The sequence below is a fragment of the Sapajus apella genome, unplaced genomic scaffold (assembly GCF_009761245.1).
Source record: "Sapajus apella isolate SASKATOON/1434 unplaced genomic scaffold, GSC_monkey_1.0 scaffold71, whole genome shotgun sequence".
In the NCBI taxonomy this organism is placed as follows: Eukaryota; Metazoa; Chordata; class Mammalia; order Primates; family Cebidae; genus Sapajus; species Sapajus apella.
Window position 1 is genome coordinate 7,925,913 of NW_022437011.1, and position 21,936 is coordinate 7,947,848.

At 43.1% G+C, this 21,936-nt stretch overlaps 1 non-coding gene and 1 pseudogene across 1 annotated transcript; one reads left to right on the top strand and one right to left on the bottom strand.

Annotated features, from left to right (window-relative positions):
• Nucleotides 1–9,013: 9,013 nt before the first annotated feature.
• On the top strand, nucleotides 9,014–9,218 carry LOC116531685 (annotated as a pseudogene).
• A 12,065-nt stretch (nucleotides 9,219–21,283) lies between these two features.
• Nucleotides 21,284–21,386, bottom strand: LOC116531712. The gene has a single exon (XR_004260543.1). It is a non-coding gene; the product is annotated as a small nucleolar RNA U13 (small nucleolar RNA).
• Nucleotides 21,387–21,936: the final 550 nt, after the last annotated feature.

The window sequence follows — 21,936 nt, forward strand, 5'->3', positions numbered from 1 at the left end:
CAGCAACCACTGGCTTTTGGACAATCCTCCTGCCTTTTGGACAATTCTTTTAGGCTACTCTTCTTTTCTTGACCCTTAATAATGAACATCCCACCCTGAGGTTCAGGTTGGGGCTCACTTTTTTTCTCTGCTTTCACCATGGAGAACTTACCTATTCTCAAATTCCAGTCTTATTTCTGTGCTGATAACTCCTACATTTCCATCTCTGTGTGAGCTCTAGGCATTGCAGCTCTAATGCTTGACTGGCTGTTCTCCTTGGATATCAGAATTGATTTTCTCTTATGACTTCTCTGTTTCCATCATCTAATGAAACTGAGTAACAGACTTACTTTTCTGAATCATTCCTGACTCCTCCCTCTGCTCAGCTTTTCATATTTAGTCTTCTTCCTTTGGTTTGTCCCCCAAATCTATCCCTTCCCTCTATTACCTTTGCTTTCACACTGTACTAAGATCATACCTTGTATCTGAATTTTGAACGAAGAACTGCCATTCTGCTTTTCAACTCTTCACCTAACACATTACTACCATATTTACTTTACTAATACATCACATTCAATTCATTATTCACCTGATTAAAAAACTTCAAGGTCCTAGAGAATAAAATCTTAACTATTTGGGCTGGCTTTTCTTTTTTCTTTCTTTCTTTCTTTTTCTTTCTTTCTTTCTCTCTCTCTCTTTCTTTTTCTTTCTTCTTTCTTTCTTCTCTCTCTTTTCTTTCTTTCTTTCTTTTTTTGGAGAGTAAGTCCCCCTCTGTTGCCTAGGCTGGAGTGCAGTGGCGCAATCTTGGCTCACTGCAACCACCACCTCAAGGATTCAAGCAATTCTCCTGCCTCAGCCTCCCAAGTAGCTGGGATTACAGGCATCCACCACCACACCCAGCTAATTTTTTTGTATTTTTAGTAGAGACGAGGTTTCACCATGTTGGCCAGGCTGGTCTCAAACTCCTAACCTCAGGTGATTTACCCACCTCAGCCTCCTAAAGTGCTGGAAATACAGGAGTGAGCCACTGCTCCCAGCCGAAAACTGCTCTTAACTTGCTTGTCCAACTATATTCCTTGCTTACTCAGCTCCAGCTGGACCACGTTATGACAGCCCCTTGCATACTCGATTCCCACCTAACTTCTGTATCTCAGCCGAGACCATTTCCCTCTCTGAAACACCTGTGTCCTATCTACTGCCTCCTCAACTCCAAACATTACCTTAAGGTCTCTGCTCCTTGAAATTTCCTTCCATTCATTTGATAGAATCTGTGTATCACTGCCTGTGATATCTAGACATTATGTATTTTTTGTCTCAACAATAGAGCTGACAAGTCTCTTCCTTGGATGTAGAACAATATTACGCTTCTTGGTGACTCTGTAAGCCTCTCACAACACTTGAATTTGCATGTAGTGGGTGATTAATACTCTCCCAACATAAAACTGGTGTTCCTAATGTTGGGGTGAGTGTATAAGTCATAGGTCATATAGGTGATTTTCCTCGGAGCTGGAGGAGAACCCCTTCTCCTTGCAGAAGGGAAAAGCAATTTGCCTGAGGTCACTTGGCGAGTTAAGGGCTGAGGCTAGATTTCAGGGCTCCTGATTTCAAGTTAAAGTAACCCTTAGGTCCTCTGCTCTAAGGGGCTCCATACTACTCTCAGGACTAATCAGCTGGGCAGTAGTTAAAAGAGGTAGATTATGGGGGAGGGGCTGGGTGTGCAATGTGATTTAAGGGAAAAAAATAAAACAAGGAAAGAGAAGAACATATGAAGTTCCCAAATACACCCTTACCACCTAAGCCCAAGTCAAAGGAAAACGTCAGCCTGTTCTCTCTTTACCTCTCGCTTCAGGTATTCCTTCTCTGTATTCCATGGTATTCACCTTAACTTGGTTTCACCTGAATACAAATGTTGTAGGACAGAGAGTCAGAATTATATTGGACTTCAGTAGGCCTCAGTAAAAAGTTTGCATTTTGTTCTAGAGAAATGGGAAGCCATGAAAAGATTTTAAGAAGGAGTTAGACACAGTGGCCCCCACCTGTAGTACTGACAAGTCAGGAGGCTAAAGCAGGAGGATTACCTGAGTCCGGGAGTTCAAGACCAGCCTGCACAGCATAGTAAGACCCTGTCTAAAAAGTTTTAAGCAGGATGGTGATAGGATCCTATTCACTTCAAAACAAAACAAAACAGGCCAGGTTTGGTGGCTCATGCCTATAATCCCAGCACGTTGGGAGGCCAAAGCGGTAGATCTTAAGCATCTTGTGGCCAGGTGCTCAAGACCAGTCTGGCCAACATAATGAAATCATGTCTCTACTAAAAAAAAAAAATATATTAGCTGGGCATGGTGGCATGTGCCTATAGTCTCAGCTACTTAGGAGGCTGAGGCACAAAAATCACTCGGTTGGGAGGTGGAGGTTACAGTGATCTAAGATTGTGCCACTGTACTCCAGCAGCCTGGGTGACAGAATGAGATTCTGTCTCAAAAAACAAACAAACAAAAAAACTCACAAAAAAAATCCATACTAAATGTTATATGGAAAATGGACTGAAAGGGGCAAGAGAGGAAGCCTGCAGAAAAGGCAATCGTATTTGTTCAGGCAAGAGCTAATGGTGGCTTGAACTAGGATAGGAACAGAAGGAGCAGAGAGAAGGAAGATGAGCAGCATTTTAAAAAGAGGAAGAATTGGCCAGGCGCAGTGGCTCACACCTGTAATCCTAGCATTTTGGGAGGCCAAGGCAGATGGGTCATAAGGTCAAGAGTTCGAGAGCAGCCTGGCCAACATGGCAAAACCCCATCTCTACTAAAGATTCAAAAACTAGCTGGGCGAGGTGGTGGGCGCCTGTAATTCCAGCTACTTGGGAGGCTGAGGCAGGAGAATCACTTGAACCTTGGAGGTGGAAGTTGCAATGAGCTAAGATCATGCCACTGCACTCCAGCCTGGGCAACAAGAGCAAGATTCCATCTCAAAAAAAAAAGGAAGAGTCACAATTGCTGATGGATTAAATAATGGTGAGTGAGAGGGGAGGAAGCTAGATGGTTCCCAGTCTTTCTAACTTTAGTAAGTAAGTGGCAGGTGGTACCATTTTTGGACATAGGCAAAATGAGAGAGAACCAGGTTAGGACTAATGGAAGATGAGAATTAACAGTTCCATTTTGGCCAGGTGCAGTGGCTCACACCTGGAATCCCAGCACTTTGGGAGGCCAATGTGGGTAGCTTGCTTGAGGTCAGGAGTTCAAGACCAGCCTGGCCAGCATGGCAAAATCCCTTCTCTACTAAAAATACAAAAATTAGCCAGGTGTGGTGGTACATGCCTGTAATCCCAGCTACTCGGGAAGCCGAGGCACAAGGATCACTTGAATCTGGGAGGTGGAGGTTGCAGTGAGCTGAGATTGTGCCATTGCACTCCAGCCTGGGTAACAGAGTGACTATTTTTTTTAAAAAAAAGTTCCATTTTAAGCTTGCTAACTTTGTAATTTTTCTGAGACATTCAAACGGAGATATCAAGCATGTGATTGGCTAGTAAATATAGGAAATCTTGCTAAATAAACTAGAAAAGAAATTTGAGAAGGAGATGCAAATTTGGGAGTCATCAATAAAGAGATATTTTCTGAAGCCATGGAAGTAAATGAGATTTCCAAAGGAAAAAACAGTCGGAGTAGAAAGTGAAGAGGGTGCAGGTTCAAGTCCTAAGAAACATCACATCTTACCCCATCGATTCCCACAAATGTCCAATGAAGGGAGCTGAGCTACTGAACCTCTTTCTGATTCTGAGTCTAGGTAGGTAGAGACTTGCTGGCAGGTCAGAGAAAAGATTTGAGCTAACCATTGTGGGAGGTCTCCCCATCAATTTATTCATTCACTGAATGCCTTATGTGGGTCAAGGATATGCTAGGCACCTGCTTAGGGACATAAAAATGAAAGCACTATAATTCCTCCCAATCAAGAAACGCTCGCCTGTGCCCATAACAATGTAGTATGCCAGCCTTGGCAACATAGCAAGATCTGTCTCTACAAAAAACACAAACATTAAGCAGGTGTGGTGATGCACATCTGCAGTCCTAGCTGCTCAGGAGGCTGAGGCAGGAGGATCACTTGAGATGGGAGATCGAGGTTGCAGTGAGCTATGACTGTACCACTGCACTCCAGCATGGGCAACAGAGCGAGATCCTGTCTCAAACAAACAACCCAATGTAGTATGATAAACATTCTAATGGAGGTGTGTATAAGGGCAGTGGAAACTCAGCGATGAAAGCAACCAACATCATCTGCCTGGCCTAGAACTGAAGCAAAACTCACCCACATGGTTAGAGCCAATGGCAATTACAAGGGTGTTCTGAAGCCAGAATGGCTTTTTCCCCCCGTTTACTTCTGTGTTGTTTTGTTTTAAAACAAACCCTGTACTTCCTAAGATAGAGGTAAAATGATAACAGTTGGTGATGGCAAAAAGGAGGCTTCTGGTTTTCTGGCCATTGACAACAGAGAACAGATCTTTCCAATAAGCATTAATCAATCAGGTGTGGGGCAGGGGTAGGGGTTACAGGGAAAAGTAGAAAAGAGTGGTTTATTGCTGTTCACAAAAAAAGCAATAAAATACTTTGCCCTGAGCTGCATAAGGGTCATACTCAGTATGATAAACTATCATTTAGCATGAGGAGGAAATTGAAGTTTCACTTCCTTGCTTTTGCGGCACCCCTTGAATTGGGTTGATGATACCATTCAGTCAGTCAGCATGAGGCCTGCCTTACCAATTTGGTTTTGCAAAACAAAGCCAGTCATGGTCAAACTCAGTTGGTTAACATCATAGATTAACCTGTGAGGCCCCAGGAAAGCAAGGCAGCTGGGACTGCTCTGACTGGGAAACCATGGGTTAATTCTGGGCCAGCCTGGCAAGGAGCTTCATAAGATCTTTCAGCCCCTTGGCACCCGCCCACTATTCACCCCTCCAAAAGCTTCCCTCATTCACAAGTGTCCTGGGGTTGAATTGAAATAATCTCCCGAGTTTGAAGGATAGGGCCAGGTTGAGGGTACTTGATACATCGCCCCATTGTGTTATATAACTCTTCTCAGCCTGATTTCTTTAGAACCTGGCTGGGTAGCATGGTGTGGTAGAAAAAACCTGGCCAGAATCTATATGAGCACAAACTGGGGAAAACAAAAAAAAAAAGACAATAATACAAAATTTATTTCAAATCTTGGGCTCCAATAGGATACCTACATAACCTAAAGAAAACAGTGAGGGGCTGGGCATGGTGGCTCACGCCTGTAATCCCAGCACTTTGGGAGGCCGAGTTGGGCAGATCACGAGGTCAAGAGACCAAGACCACCCTGGCCAACATGGTGAAACCCCGTCTCTACTAAAAAATACAAAAATTAGCTGGGCGTGGTGGCGTGTGCCTGTAGTCCCAGCTACTTGGGAGGCTGAGGCAGGAGAATTGCTTGAACCCAAGAGGCAGAGATTGCAGTGAGCCGAGATTGTGCCACTGCACTCCAGCCTGGCACCTGGCAACAGAGCAAAACTCTGTTTCAAAAAAAAAAACCAAAAAATAAAAAAACAAAAAGGAAAACAGTGAGGGTGAAAATATTGTTAAAGCTTTCCTGAACAGCCAGACATTTTATGTTGCCTCTGTGGCTAAGATATTAGAAAAGAATTGTTGATTCTTTTAGAGGATGATCCAAGGCCAGTTCTGACTCCTTTCTAAGTCTAAAATTTGCTGAAAAACTGAGGCCACTTTGGAATATATCATAATCTGGAGTTCTTCAAACTTCTTATTGAGCTGAGATAAATTTCATTGTTTCTGTCTTTCTGAATTCCGATGCTTCTGGTGAGAAATGATTCTGCCAATAACACATAAGGTCTATCCAAAAGCTGAGAAAATTTGTACCTGCAAATAAAACTGCCCAAATAATGAGGCTCATGTTCCAAAAGGAGAGTAAGGTAATATTTTAGTTCCCTGAAGGTTATCTTGCATTTTTCCAAAAGAACTTATTCCTGCACTCTTTTATTTATTTTTATGGTATTTATTTTTTTGAGACGGAGTCTCACTCTGTCACCCAGGTTGGAGTGCAATGGCACAGTCTCGGCTCTTTGCAACCTCCGCCTCCTGGGTTCAAGCGATTCTCCCACCTCAGCCTCCTGAGTAGCTGGGACTACAGGCACGCACCACCATGCCCAGCTAATTCTTTATTTTTAGTAGAGACAGGGTTTCACTATGTTGGCCAGGCTGGTCTTGAACCCCTAACCTCGTGATCCACCCACCTGAGCCTCCCAAAGGGCTGGGATTATAGGTGTCAGCCACCATGCCCAGCCTATTCCGGCAATCTTATGTGACTATAAATACAATTTAATTTTCAGAAAATCAAGGAAGATAATTTAGTATTGTGGGGAAAATGCTGCTGATGTTGAAACAGATTTTACTATAATGCCATGAAAATTACTTCCTGAGCCTCAAAATCATTATTATACAAAGAGGGGATTGGATTAGACTGCATGATACAGTCCCCCAATGTTTTTTTTCAAATTCTAAAATTCTATTATGAGCTTCTAAGTTTCTCTATCCTGACAGTTTTGGCCTTCAGATTATGCCTTGTCCCAACTGCCATACAGAAGAAGTTAGAATAAGTTTCTTCTGCTTCCTAGAAATATACAGCCTATAAAAAAGCAGCAGTCAGGCCTGGCATAGTGGCTCACGCCCATAATCCCAGCACTTTGGGAGGCCGAGACGGGTGGATCGCTTGAGCTCAGAAGTTTGAGACCAGCCTGGCCAATACGGTGAAACCCTGTCTCTACTAAAAACACAAAAATAAGCCGGCATGGTGGTGTGCACCTGTATGTAATTCCAGGTACTCAGGACTCTGAGGCAGGAGAATCACTTGAACCTGGGAGGCAGAAGTTGCAGTGAGCCAAGATCACTCAGAAGTTTGAGACCACTGCACTCCAGCCTGGGTGACAGAGTGAGACTCCGTCTCAATTAAAAAAAAAAAAAAAAGCAACAGATACGCTTTATGTACATATAGTCTAATGGTTAGATTTCGCTTATTTAGGCTGGGCGCAGTGCTCATGCCTGTAATCCCAGTGTTTAGGGAGACCGAGGCAGGCAGACTGCTTGATTCCAGGAGTTCCAGACCAGCCTGGGCAACATAGTGAGACTCCAACTCTACATTAAAAAAAAAAAATTTTAAGATTTCATAGGCCGGGCTCAGTGGCTCACGCCTTTAATCCCAACACTTTGGGAGGCTGAGGTGGGTGGATCACCTGAGTTTGGGAGTTCAAGATCAGCCCGACCAACATGGAGAAACTCCATCTCTACTGCAAATACAAAATTAGCCAGGTTTGGTGGCGCATGCCTGTAATCCCAGCTACTCAGGAGGCTGAGGCAGAAGAATCGCTTGGACCCAGGAGGCAGAGGTTGCTGTGAGCTGAGATTGCACCATTGTATTCCAGCCTGGGCAACAAGAGCCAAACTGCGTCTCAAAAAAAAAAAAAAAAGATTTCATTCATTTACTTGTATTTTGTGCTGAAGGAAGTTTTTATTTGTATATTTTAAAGTGAGGTGCTATTAACACCACAAATAAGACTGCAGGTGGAGGTTTTTAACTACTCATGACAACAACCTTGCTGAGTGGCTGCTTTTCAAGGGGCTTGTGGCATAATGAGTGGCATTCTGGGCATGAGCCAAAAACCTAGATTGAGAAACAACCAAGGTACAGCCATTAGCTTGACCTCGGGCACGTCTCTTAGCCACCCTGAGCCTTATTTGCTTCAACTATAAATTAAGGGGTTAAATTAGGTGGTTTTAAATTAATTGGCAAAGCTTCTTTTCAAGCAGATATATGAGCAAGACCAAGTAGTGGTGAGGTGTAAATAAGGGCATTAGTGCCTTTAGTAATATGATGAATGAGAAGAGATTTGGAGGTGCCTTCTGAGTGATAAGGGAAGAGAACCTGTGATTTTCAGCCACAGAGAACAATAGCATAAACTAAATAAAGCCCCAATTCCACTCTCTTGATTTAAATACAATAAATCCATTAAACGAAGGAACTTGGTTTGTACACAACACTTAGGTAGCCCTGTTAATAAAAACAAAAAGTTTCCCATGTCTGTGAAAAATCATCACGAAGCAGTGGAAGGCTTTTGAGGCAAATATAATTGAGTTCAGTAGGGGATAAAAATAGATTTTCCCCACTCATCCTAGGTTCGTGGCTGAGGCCCCTATAACAAAAGACAGTTCAAAATCCTGGCTCTACTAATTCCTAGGTAAGGCATTAGTAGGATCTTCTAATTTCTAGATCAAATCATTTTAACCTCAGGATTGCTGTGAGAATTAAATAGCGTATGTATTAATAAAAGTGCCTAGCACAGTGCTTGACATATAATAGATAACAGCAAATAGTAATCCTTCCATTAATGATGGGAACATAACCCATATATAAATGAGCTAGGTAAAAATACTAGAGGGAAATAATAACAGTCAATGTTGACTGAGTGCTTACTCTGTGCCAGTAGGCACTGTTAGCATATGTTATCACATTTAATCCTCACAACAGCCCTGTGAGATGGGAACTACCATCATCCCCATTTTATAGATGAGGAAACTGAGACTCAGCAAGATAAAGCAACTTTCCCCATGGTCACAGACCTAGGAAGTCATGTAGTCATGATAAAAACTGCTTTGTCAGGAGATTGAACCTATTCTTGTTGGGAGGTTACCAGATAACTCACTTTAAAAAAAAACAAACGTGGGCCGGGCGCGGTGGCTCAAGCCTGTAATCCCAGCACTTTGGGAGGCCGAGGTGGGTGGATCACGAGGTCAAGAGATCGAGACCATCCTGGTCAACACGGTGAAACCCCGTCTCCACTAAAAATACAAAAAATCAGCTGGGCATGGTGGTGCGTGCCTGTAATCCCAGCTACTCAGGAGGCTGAGGCAGGAGAATTGCCTGAACCCAGGAGGCGGAGGTTGCGGTGAGTCGAGATCGCGCCATTGCACTCCAGCCTGGGTAACAAGAGCGAAACTCCGTCCCAAAAAATCGGTAGTAACCTCTTCCAAACGTGACCAGTATTCCAAGATGGCGTCAGTCGTACCATTGAAGGAGAAGAAACTTTTGGAGGTCAAACTAGGAGAGCTGCCAAGCTGGATCTTGATGCGGGACTTCAGCCCTAGTGGCATTGTCGGAGCGTTTCGAAGAGGTTACTCAAGCATAAGCGACGACGCAAGTACCACTGAAGAAGGTAAGCTCTGCCGTTCCCTCCACGACCTTCTTAGCTTGAGCCCCTCCATAAGGAACACAGTCTCGATTATTGCTGAATCCTTTCATATCCTAATGGAATTAACCTCCAAATAAAAGATGACTGGTTAAAAAAAAAAAAAAGTTTGTAAAAATTGGCATGGTGGCTCACACTTGTAATCTCAGCACTTTGGGAGGCTGAGGCAGGTGGATCACTAGGTCAGGAGTTCAAGACTAGTCTAGCCAAAATAGTGAAACTTCGTCTCTACTAAAAATACAAAAAATTAGGGTGTGGTGGTGCATGCCTGTAATCCCAGCTACTTGGGAGGCTGCAGCAGGAGAATCACATGAACCAGGGAAACAAGCGGTTGCAGTGAGTGGAGATCAGGCCATTGCAGTCCAGCCCGGGTGACAGTGTGAGACTCCATCTCAAAAAAAAAAAAAAAAAAAAATTGCTTTGCTGTCTCGAAAGGCCAAATGTTAAAGCACTTCATAATGTACTATCCAGCACATTATGTCAAGGGAATATATTATTAATCACTAGCCAAGTCAGAATTTAAGTATGAATAATTCACAGGCACAAGAGATAAGCATGTATTACAGCAAAATTACAGGAAATTATCTTGCAGGCTTGAAACTGTATAAGCAGAAAAGAGGAGGGTCTTCCAGTGTTCGTGATGTTGGGGAGCAAGGGCAAAGGGAGAGAAAGGCTTTAGCAAATATAGACTGGAATGACCAAGGGAGCAAATAGATCACTCTAGCTGGAGCAGAATCCATAAAGGCAGGGACAGGAGAGATAATTTTAGAAAAATAAGCATTAGAAAGATAAGCACTGGCCAGCCTATGGGAGCCCTGAATGTCAGACTAATGTAAATATGAATTTTTTTTTTAACATATGAGCTACACCCTAGATACTCAAAAACCAATTGTTTTGTTTTGTTTTGTTTTGTTTTTGAGACAGAGACTCACTCTGTCGCCAGGCACCAAGCTGGAGTGCAGTGGCACAATCTCGGCTCACTGCAACCTCTGCCTCCTGGGTTCAGGCAATGCTCCTGCCTCAGCCTCCCGAGTAGCTGGGACTACAGGCATGCACCACCATGCCCAGCTAATTTTTGTATTTTTAGTAGAGACGGGGTTTCACCATGTTGACCAGGATGGTCTCGATCTCTTGACCTCATGATCCGCCCACCTCAGCCTCCCAAAGTGCTGGGATTACAGGCTTGAGCCACCGTGCCCGGCCTCAATAAGCAATTGTTGATTGTCACAAAGTAGAGAAATCAAACCTTGTTTCTCAGTGGGCATAGGATGTATAATCTGTTTTTAGTATCAATACAGGCAGTGTCCATTCAACTTGAGTCCCCTGGCCAACTGGAACAGCAATAAATTGCATTAGTATACTGCTGCAAGTCCCTCTACTTGGCCAGGTGCAGTGGTTTATGCCTATAATCCCAGCACTTTGGGAGGCTGAGGTGGGCAGATCACCTGAGGTCAAGAGTTCGAGACTAGTCTGGCCAATATAGTGAAACCCCGTCTCCACTAAAAATACAAAAATTAGCCGGGTGTGGTGGCGCACAACTGTAATCCCAGCTACTCAGGAGGCCGAGGCAGGGGAACCCAGGAGACAGAGGCTGCAGTGAGCCGAGATTGTGAATTACACTCCAGTCTAGGCGACAGAGCAAGATTCCATTCCTCCCAAAAAATTCTTCTACTTAGGCCAGGGCCAGTGGCTCACACCTGTAATCCCAGAATTTGGGAGGCCAAGGCGGGAAGATCATGAGGTCGGGAGATCAAGATCATCCTGGCCAATATGGTGAAACCCTGTCTCTACTAAAATACAAAAAATTAGTCAGGCGTGGTGGTACGCACCTATAGTCCCAGCTACTCGGGACACTGAGGCAGGGAAATCCCTTGAACCCAGGAGGTGGAGGTTGCAATGAGCCAAGATCATGCCACTGCACTCCATTCTGGTGACAGAGTGAGACTCCATCTCAAAAAAAAAAAAAAATTCTTCTACTTTGTGACGTGCTTCATCATTTCAAAATCTTTTTTTTTTTTTGAGATGGAGTCTCACTCTGTTTCCCAGGCTGGAGTGCAGTGGTGCTACCTTGGCTCACCACAACCTCTACCTCCCAGGTTCAAGCTATTCTCCTGCGTTAGCCTCCGGAGTAGCTGGACTACAGGCTCTTGCCACCATGCTGGACTCATTTTTGTATTTTTAATAGAGACAGGGTTTCACTATGTTGGCCAGGCTGGTCGTGAACTCCTGACCTCATGATCCACCCTACCTTGGCCTCTCAAAGTGCTGGAATTACAGATGTGAGCCACCACATCCAATCATTTCAAAATCTTTATAGCAGCTATGTGGGGGTCAGATGCATTCTAAATATAAAGGGAAATGATTAAGATAAGGCCAGGAAAAAAGATGAAGAGGCTTTAAAAAGAATAGAGCTGGGCCGGGTGCAGTGGCTCATGCCTTTAATCCCAGCACTTTGGGAGGCCAAGCTGGGCGGATCATAAGGTCAGGAGATCAAAACTATCCTGGCCAACATGGTGAAACCCTGTCTCTTAAAAAAAAAAAAAAAGAATAGAGCTAGCTATACAGAGACAGGAAGAGAAAAGGACTACATGAAGAGAAAAGGATAGGGAATCCAGTGAAAAGGTCAGCTCAGACGGCTTAGGAGAATTTAGAGCCAGGCCTTAGAGCCAGTTAGAGCCAGGTAGCTACAGAAGAGTTGAAGGAGGAGGGAACGGGGTGGGGGGGCACTCAGAACCTACAGGAAGCTAAACAAAGGGTCTGACTTCCTACACACTATAGTGTGTTCGTGTTGGCACCTTCCATTTTAGCAACAGAGAGATATAATAATATGATTTCACCAATGGGAAAATACCCTAATATATTACATTTTTAGTTAATTTAGGATACGTACTTGTCTCTCACCACAAAGATGACAATAGTTTCCAATATTACATTTTCTCAAATCATATCTGAGAAGCATGAAGGATTTGATGACAATCTGCCATTTACACATTGAACCTCTATCTATAAAAGGTGCAAACAGGCTAAGTAAAACTAGAACTTAAGAGTGCTATTAGATATTGTAATTTATTATAATTGAGCTTTGAAATGAAAGACTGAAGGCTTAAAGTCTAAACATTTTCATCTGAGACGTTTAGTCTGTACCCGGTCATCAGATGGTTAGGAGTTTGGCATGACTAATTCTTCACAGTCCATTTGCTAAATGACACATTATAAAAGCAAGCACCACTGAAAAGGATGTTCTTGTTTCTAAAGCTCCAATCTCATTGCAGACTGATTGGGACAAGAAAATTAACCACATATATATGTTAAAGACTCCTTGAAATGTTCTCACATTGGCAATGACCAGAAACACTAAAGTTCAGAAAGACTGTCCTTCTGGCCCCAACATAAAGGCCACCCAGAAGAATCAGGATTTTATAATCCCAAGATAAGAGAGTGAACAACTTTACGCCAATAAATCATAAAGATGGAGATGCTTATTCTTATAAAATAGCTTAACCCTCTCCATCCCACAATTAGATAACTTGTGCTGAGAAGTAACCAGCTCCTAGAAGAACAGTTGAGAATGCTAATTAAGTTAGCTCAGGAAGCCTGCTTTAAAATGAAAAATATTGAAAACTGAGAGAGATCCAAACTTTGAAAAAAGGAAGACCCAGAAATTGTGCTTTAGGTTGACACACTGTTGGTAGTTCGCATTTTTCAAAGGCTTTGTCTACTTCATCCAATTTGTTCAATTTATTGGCGTAAAGTTGTTCACAATATTCCCTAATTGTCCTTTTAGTATCTGTAAGGTCTGTAGTGATTTGACAACTATTGGGCTGAATAAGCACAATTGGCTTCGGAAAGAAAAAGGTGTTGGGGGGCAGTAATTTGAGGCTGCTTTGATAGACCATATGAAGCACAACTTTTCAAGAAGCATTCTCCCCACCTCAGCCAAAAAATGCAGATGAGGTTAGTGGAGGTGGGGAATGGAATTTTTTTATGGGTCTAGTGATTGGGCTGTTGGTCTGATTAGCCGCCCATTTGTCTGCAAGCTGCTTTCTCCTCCCATTCTGTGCTCCCTGCCATCAACCGGCAGCTGCTGCCCAGGAAGCCTGAGGAACGGATTCCCTCCGGAGCTGATGGCAGTGGCACTTTGGAAAGCGCCGGTAGGGGGTAGGCAATAAAAAACAATTTGGTCTGGGAACAAAAGGCATCAATCACAGCAGTGTCATCAACCCTTGTTTTAGATGGGGAGAGAGAAATTTCTTGGATCACCCTGGAAGCAGGAAAGGAAGAGACATCATTTTATATAGTCATCTCTGCTTTCCTATATACTAGAGGCTTTAATTAAATTAATGGGAAAGCTCAGACATGACTGCTTCACAAAGATGTTTTTCATTAGTCATGTCCTTTGGTGAGGTGGAAGAAAGCTAGGTAAAATTGCCAGAAATCACTGGACTCTAGAAATAAACTTCTCTGGGTCGGGTACAGTGGCTCCCGCCTGTAATCCCATCACTTTGGGAGGCTGAGGCGGGCGCATCACGAGGTCAAGAGATCGAGACCATCCTGGCCAACATGTTGAATCCCGTCTCTACTAAAAATACAAAAATTAGCTGGGCGTGGTGGCGCTTGCCTGTAGTCCCAGCTACTAGGGAGGCTGAGGAGAAATGCTTGAACCCGGGAGGCAGAGGTTGCAGTGAGCCGAGATCGCACCACCGCACTCCAGCCTGGTGCCTGGCCACAGAGCGAGACTCTCTTTTTTTTTCATTTCTTTTTCCTTTTTTTGTTTTTGTGAGACTCTATCACTTTTTTCTTTTCTTTGCCCAAGCCCCGGAAGATTTATAATTAAGAGACTCTATCTCAAAAATAATAATAATCATCATCATCATCTCTCTCATAAGCCTGGGAGTTTCCGAGATTTAATTAACCTTTGGAACACAATTATGGATCTTACATGGAAGATGTAAAGATAATATAGGAAATGTTACTAGTAAGGGGGCTAACAGAAACAAAGAATCCAAGGAAAGCAATTAAAGTCACAGAAATAGCAAACTACGAAGAACTGGACCATCTCTGAATCAAAAATCAAATCTTAAACCAGGTGCTCACACCTGTAATCTGAGCACTTTGGGAGGCCAAAGCAGAAGAATAGCTTAAGCCCAGGAGTAGAAGACCAGCCTGGGCAATATCATGAGACCCCATCTCTACAAAAAAAAAAAAAAGAACCTTCTTTTCATTTTATTTTATTTTTTTTTTTTTTGAGACGGAGTTTCGCTCTTGTTACCCAGGCTGGAGTGCAATGGCGCGATCTCGGCTCACCGCAACCTCCGCCTCCTGGGTTCAGGCAATTCTCCTGCCTCAGCCTCCTGAGTAGCTGGGATTACAGGCACGCGCCACCATGCCCAGCTAATTTTTTGTAGTTTTAGTGGAGACGGGGTTTCACCATGTTGACCAGGATGGTCTCGATCTCTTGACCTCGTGATCCACCCGCCTCGGCCTCCCAAAGTGCTGGGATTACAGTCGTGAGCCACCGCGCCCGGCCTATTTTATTTTTATTATTATTTTTTTTGAGACAGAGTCTCACTTTGTCACCCAGGTTGGAGTGCAGTGGCATGATCTCAGCTCACTGCAACCTCCTGCTCCTGCGTTCAAGTGATTCTCCTGCCTCAGCCTCCTGAGTAGCTGGAATTACAGGCATGTGCCACCATGCCCGGCTAATTTTTGTACTTTTAGTAGAGACAAGGTTTCACCATGCTGGCCAGGCTGGACTCGAACCCCTGACCTTGTGATCCACCTGCCTTGGCCACCCAAAGTGCTGGGATTAAAAAAAATTTTTTTAATTAGCTGGGTGTGGTGGCTCATCCCTATTGTCCCAGCTACTCAGGGGGCTGAGGTGGGAGGACCACTTGAGCCCAGGAGGTCAAGGCTGCAGTGAGCCATAACAGTGTTATTGCACTCCAGCCTGGGTGACAGAATAAGACTCTGTATCCAAAAAAAAAAAAAAAGCATCACCTAAAGAGTTCTTATAAAGAGTTAACTGCATAAGAGAAGTGACAGTACTTCTGAGCTGGGAGAGTACTTCTCAAATACTACAACTTTCAAATCAAGCTTATCCATGACTCCATGACACCCCTAACACAGGACAGACAAGCTATTTTCCTGGGCTCCTTTCTCTAAGCATTATCTCATGCTCCAGAACCCCATACCCACATCCCCTATCCCCATGCCACACACATGCACACAAATAGAAACTTAAGTAGGAATGCCCAGGTTAGTCATGTACCATTTTTTCTGGCTAAGTACAAGAAGACTGGCAAGAGGCCTGGGAAGAGGGGGCCTCTAGATGCCATCCCAGATCTAAACTTGTAAAGAAAAAAAGAGGAATCTAAACTTCTGTTTAGTTCCAAGTTGCAAGAGAGCTGCATGCTTGCTTGCTTGCTTTTTTGGCTTTCTTTAGTTGGAGTCCTGGAAAAAGGAATCAAATGAAGTGACATGACATGCTTAACAAGGATGCCACACTATCATTCAGTGTGAGAAAAATGCATTAAGGCACCAGTACTTAACAACCACACATGCATGCACAGTACTTTGGTAACACCTAACAGGTGATGTTAGAAGACAGGTTTCTCCTCTTCTAGTTATTTGGGGAGTAAACAAGAAGGCAGACTTCTCATTTTCCTATTCATCCTATGCTACACTTCTTCCCAGTTCCTGGCCCATGAAGTAAGGAAATCAAATCTGTGCCAAATTAAAGAATTCCATGGCAACTATATTATTTTCCATTTGCATGTGCGTTTATCTATCGATCCCTAAAATGTAACTTTTTTTTTTTTTTTTTTTTTTAATTTAAAGATGTGGTTTCACCATGTTGATCAGGCTGGTCTTGAACTCCCGACCTCAGGTGATCTGCCCACCTTGGCCTCCAAAGTGCTTGGATTACAGGCGTGAGCCACCGCGCCTGGCCAATGTAACTTAAATTAGTCTGCTTTTCTCTACTTTGCCCCTTCCATTTTTATTTTTATTTTATTTTGAGATAGGGTCTAGCACTGTTGCCCAGGCTGGAGTACAGTAACACAGTCATGGCTCACTGCAGCCTTGGTCTTCTGGGCTTAAATGATCCTCCTGCCTCAGCCTCCTGAGTAGCTTGGACTACAAGTGTGCACCACTATGTCTGGTCAATTTTTGTATTTTTACTAGAGATGTGGCTTCGCCATGTTGCCCAGGCTGGTCTCAAACTACTGGGCTCGAGCAATCAGTCCGCCTCAGCCTCCCAAAGTGTTGGAATTACAGGCATAAGCCACCACACTCAGCTCCAGGTTCCATTTAAAAAAAGAAAAAAAAAAGGAAAAAAATATGAATGGCTGGATTGGAGCCAACTACCAGCATGGAAGTTTTCTTTTTTTGTTTGTTTGACATGTTTAGACAGAGCCTCCCTCTGTCCCCTAGGCTGGAGAGCAGTGGTGTGATTATGGCTCACTGCAGTGTTGACCTCCTGGGCTCATGCAATCCTCCCACCTCAGCTTCCGAAATGGTTGGGACCAGAGGTGGAGGCCACCAAACCCAGCTAATTTTTGTACTTTTTGTAGAGATGGAGTTTTGCTATGTTGCCCAGGCTGGTCTTGAACTCTCGGCTTCAAGTGATCCTCCTGCTTTGGCCTCCCAAAGTGCTGGGAGTATAGGCGTGAACCCCACCACACCCAACTGGAATTTTTTACTACACACAATGCTGCCTTTTTTTTTCCCTCCATGACAGAGGGTTTGAATGTGGAAATGACCTTCTAAAGCTGTCACACTGGAATCCCACTGTAAAAATGACTTGCTTTTTCCTATATGTCCTTAGTCATTGCTAAAAATATAACAATTTATTATTTATCTTTATTTTTAAGATTTTGGTTTGTCCTCCCAGCACTGATGCTAAAGGTGTTTTGAAATACAGTGGTCACAAAAAGAAAACAAAAAAAAATAAATAAATAAAAATAAAAAAGAAAAAAATAAAGAAAAATGAAATACAGTGGTCACATAGTCTCAGAAGGAATATGTCCAAAAATTCAGAAAAATACCAACACTGAGAACTTGCAAAACATCTTAGCCACTGACAGCTTAAAGACAGTCTATTAGTAAGGAAGTGTTGCCAGCCCTTTTAAAGTTGACATTTTTTTACAACTTTAAAACATGTATTTTTAAAGTTGTTATAACATGTATTTTTCATAATCTTAATATTTCTTTTAATTACAAAAGTAGTTATATAAATGCTGCAGAAAATTTTAAATACAGCTAAGCAAAAAAAGAAAAATGTTTCTACCATCCAGAGATTAGAGATAATAACACTTGAGTGGGTATCCTTCTACATGTTACTCTATACACTTTATTTATTCATTTTTTTAAATCCAAATGAGAGCACATGGCTGGGCACAATGGCTCATGCCTGTAAACCTAATACTTTGGGAGGCCAAGACAGGAGGAATGCGTGAGCCCAGGAGTTTGAGACCAGCCTGGGCAACATAGTGCAACCCTATCTTATTAAAACAAAACAAAAACCAAAATTAAATGAGCGCACACTGTGCAGGCTGCTTTGTAACATGCTTTTTTTCAGCTAATAATCTTTCTTTCCATTTTCTTACGTTATATTTTCTTTTCTATTTTTTTCTTTTTTTGAGACAGAGTCTCATTCTGTTGCTCAGGCTGGAGTACAAGGGTGCAATCTTGGCTCACTGCAACCTCTGCCTCCCAGGTTCAAGTGATTCTTGTGCCACAGGCTCCTGAGTAGCTGGGATTACAGGCACAAGGCAAAAGATATATTTTCATCTCATCTAATACTCAGTCTGGATTCAAATCTTCTCAGTTGTCTCAAAATGTTCTTTGCAGCTTGTCTGCCTAAACCAGGGTCCAACCTAGGAACAGGTACTGATTCTAATTATATATCTTAATTTTCTTTTAATCTAAGACAGTCCCTCTTCTCAAGACACCAATGTATTTAAAAAACCAGGGCAGCTGTCCTGTAGAACATCCCATCTTCTAAATTTTCCTGCTTGTTTCTTTATGGTGTCCTTTAGATGGTCACTAACTCCCATATTACTGTAAGCTGGGAGTTTGGCTTAAATCCTTGATAATTTTGCTTAAATCCTTGATAATTTTAAGGTACACATTTTTCGCTAGAAAACCTCACAGATGAGTAATACGTTCCATTGGTATCAAATCAAAAGACATACAGTATTTGAATGTCTTCCCATCACTCATGTGAAAAATGAATCACTATAGTGATGATAGCTGGATCTTTACTCTTTTCTCCCCAACTTCATTTTATGAATGTTTATTTATTTATTTATTTTTTAAAGATGGGGTTTCACCATGATGGCCAGGCTGGTCTTGAACTCCCGACCTCAGGTGATCCACCCACCTCAGCCTCCCAAAGTGCTAGGATGACAGGCGTGAGCCACCACGCCCGGCTCATTTTTTATGAATATTTTAAAGTTGAAAGTAAATTCAACTTTTTTCCCCAAATTCATTTTATGAATATTTTAAAGTTGAAAGGATAATAAAATAAACACTTAAATGCCGACCACCTAAACAATTGTTAATATTTTCCTAACTTTGCTTTATCTATACATTATAAAAAGTTTTTTTGCTGGCTCATTTGAAAATAAGTTATAAACATCATCAACTGTATCCCTAAACATTTCAGAACATATCACCTAAAAATAATAGCATTTTCCTTTTATGGCCATATTTTCATCCTACAGAAATGACCAATTATTCTTGTGTGTGTGTGTGTGGGTGCGCATGCATGCAACACAGTTTCACACTCGTTGCCCAGGCTGGAGTGCAATGGCGAGATCTCGGCTCACTGCAACCCCCACCTCCCAGATGAATTCGATTCTCCTGCCTCAGCCTCCTGAGTAGCTGTCATTATAGGTGAGCACCACAATGCCCAGCTAATTTTGTACTTTAAGTAGAGACAGGGTTTCTCCATGTTGGTCAGGCTGGTCTTGAACTCCCAAACTCAGATGATCTGACTGCCTCGGCCTCCCAGAGTGCTATTACAGGCGCGAGCCACTGTGCCCGGCCAGCAATTATTCTTTAATAGCATCTAATATTTAGTCTGTATCTGAATCTCAATTTCCCCTCAAAGGTCTTTTTTTTTCCCCCCCCAGAGATGGAGTCTTGCTCTGTCACCCAGGCTGGAGTGCAGCAGTGTGATCTTGGCTCACCGTAATCTCCGCCTCTCAGGTTCAAGCAATTCTGCCTCAGCCCCCTGAGTACCTGGGATTACAGGCGAGCACTATCATGCTCGGCACATTGTTTTGTACTTTTAGCAGAGATGGGGTTTCACCATGCTGGTCTCAAACCCCTGACCTTGTGATCCTCCTGCCTCAGCCTCCCAAAGTGCTGGGATTATAGGCCTGAGCCACTGCACTTGGCCCCAAAGGTCTTTTACAGATGTTTTTAAAACCAGGATCCCATTAATATCCACTCACTGCATTTTAAGAAACAGCATTTTTAAGCTGTCTCTAGTCTCTTTTCATCTATTAACAGTTATTCCCTATCTCCACTTTTTTGTTTTATAACGACATTTTGAAGAGATGAAGACAGGTTTAAATATTTGCTCTTTTTTTTTTTTTTTTTTTAGAGAATCTTACTCTATCACCCAGGCTGGAGTGCAGTGGGAGGATCTCAGCTCATTGCAACCTCTGCCTCCCATATTCAAGCAATTCTCCCACCTCAGCCTCCTGAGTAGCTAGGATTACAGGCGCCTGACACCACACCTAGTTAATTTTTTGTATTTTTAGTGGAGACAGGGTTTTACCAAGTTGACCAAGCTGGTCTGGAACTCCTGACCTTGTGATTTGCCCGCCATGGGCTCCTAAAGTGCTGAGATTACAGGTATGAGCCACTGCGCCCGGCCAGAAGGCACTTATTAATTTTGAGGAAATGCTAGGTTGGTGCAAAAGCAATCGCGGTTTTTGCCTTTGTTTGTTTGTTTGTTTGTTTGTTTGTTTTGAGACGGAGTTTCGCTCTTGTTACCCAGGCTGGAGTGCAATGGCGCGATCTCGGCTCACCGCAACCTCCGCCTCCCAGGTTCAGGCAATTCTCCTGCCCCAGCCTCCTGAGTCGCTGGGATTACAGGCACGCACCACCATGCCCAGCTCATTTTTTGTATTTTTAGTAGAGACGGGGTTTCACCATGTTGACCAGGATGGTCTCGATCTCTTGACCTCGTGATCCACCCGCCTCGGCCTCCCACAGTGCTGGGATTACAGGCTTGAGCCACCGCGCCCGGCCATCTGTTTGTTTGTTTTTGAGATGGAGTCTTGCTCTTATTGCCCAGGCTGGAGTGCAGTGGTGCAATCTTGGCTCACCACAACCTCCACCTCGTGGATTCAAGCAATTCTCCTGCCTCAGCCTCCACAGTAGCTGGAATTACAGGCATATACAATCGAGCCTGGCTAATTTTGTATTTTTAGTAGAGACGGGGTTTCTCCAAGTTGGTCAGGCTCTTCTCAAACTTCTGACCTCAGGTGATATGCCCATCTCAGCCTCCCAAAGTGCTGGGATTACAAGCATGAGCCACTGCGTCCAGCCTTACCATTGATTGTTTTTTAATGGCAAAACCTCGATCACTTTTGCATCAGCTTAATAGTTATCTAAGTGATTAGTTTAAAAATCATCCCCTGGTTCTGGCCATTTTCATTGTATCAAATAATTATTTATATACTTACATCTTTATATTTTTATTAATTATTATTATTATTATTTTCTTGAGACAGAATCTCACTCTGTTGCCCAGGCTGGAGTGCAGTGGTGCAATCTCAGCTCATCACAACCTCCACCTCCCAGGTTCAAGCAATTCTTCTGCCTCAGCCTCCCCAGTAGCTGGGACTACAGGCACACACCACCACACCAGGCTAATTTTTGTATTTTTAGTAGATACAGGGTTTCACCATGTTGGCCAGGCTGGTCTTGAACTCCTGATCTCATGATCTGCCCACCTCAACCTCCCAAAGTGCTGGGATTACAGGTGTGAGCCACCATACCTGGCCTTCTATTTTTATTTTTTTACATCAAACAGGTAATGTGATGATGCTGTAAGAAGGTATGAGGGAAGCACATCTCACACACAAGCATGAAACCAAATCATCAGGCTTATGAACTACAAAAGGTCCTATGCCTTTTAAACTAGACCATTTCAATTATGCATTAATTATGTATCTAGATATAGGATATGTGCTTGGGAAAATGTATTAACTAAACTTTATGTCCTACTTCTCAAACTTAAGAAAACCACCTAGCAACATCTTACATCAGTTTTCCATTACCTAATGTTACATCATTGTTAAAATATATTTTACCTTAATGTTATCTGCTTCATAGAATAGTTATTCCTTTAACACTTATTTTAAGAAATAAATTTGCCGGGCGCGGTGGCTCAAGCCTGTAATCCCAGCACTTTGGGAGGCCGAGGCGGGTGGATCACGAGGTCAAGAGATCGAGACCATCCCGGTCAACATGGTGAAACCCCGTCTCTACTAAAAATACAAAAAAAATTAGCTGGGCATGGTGGCGCGTGCCTGTAATCCCAGCTACTCAGGAGGCTGAGGCAGGAGAATTGCCTGAACCCAGGAGGCGGAGGTTGCGGTGAGCCGAGATCGCGCCATTGCACTCCAGTGTGGGTAACAAGAGCGAAACTCCGTCTCAAAAAAAAAAAAAAAAAA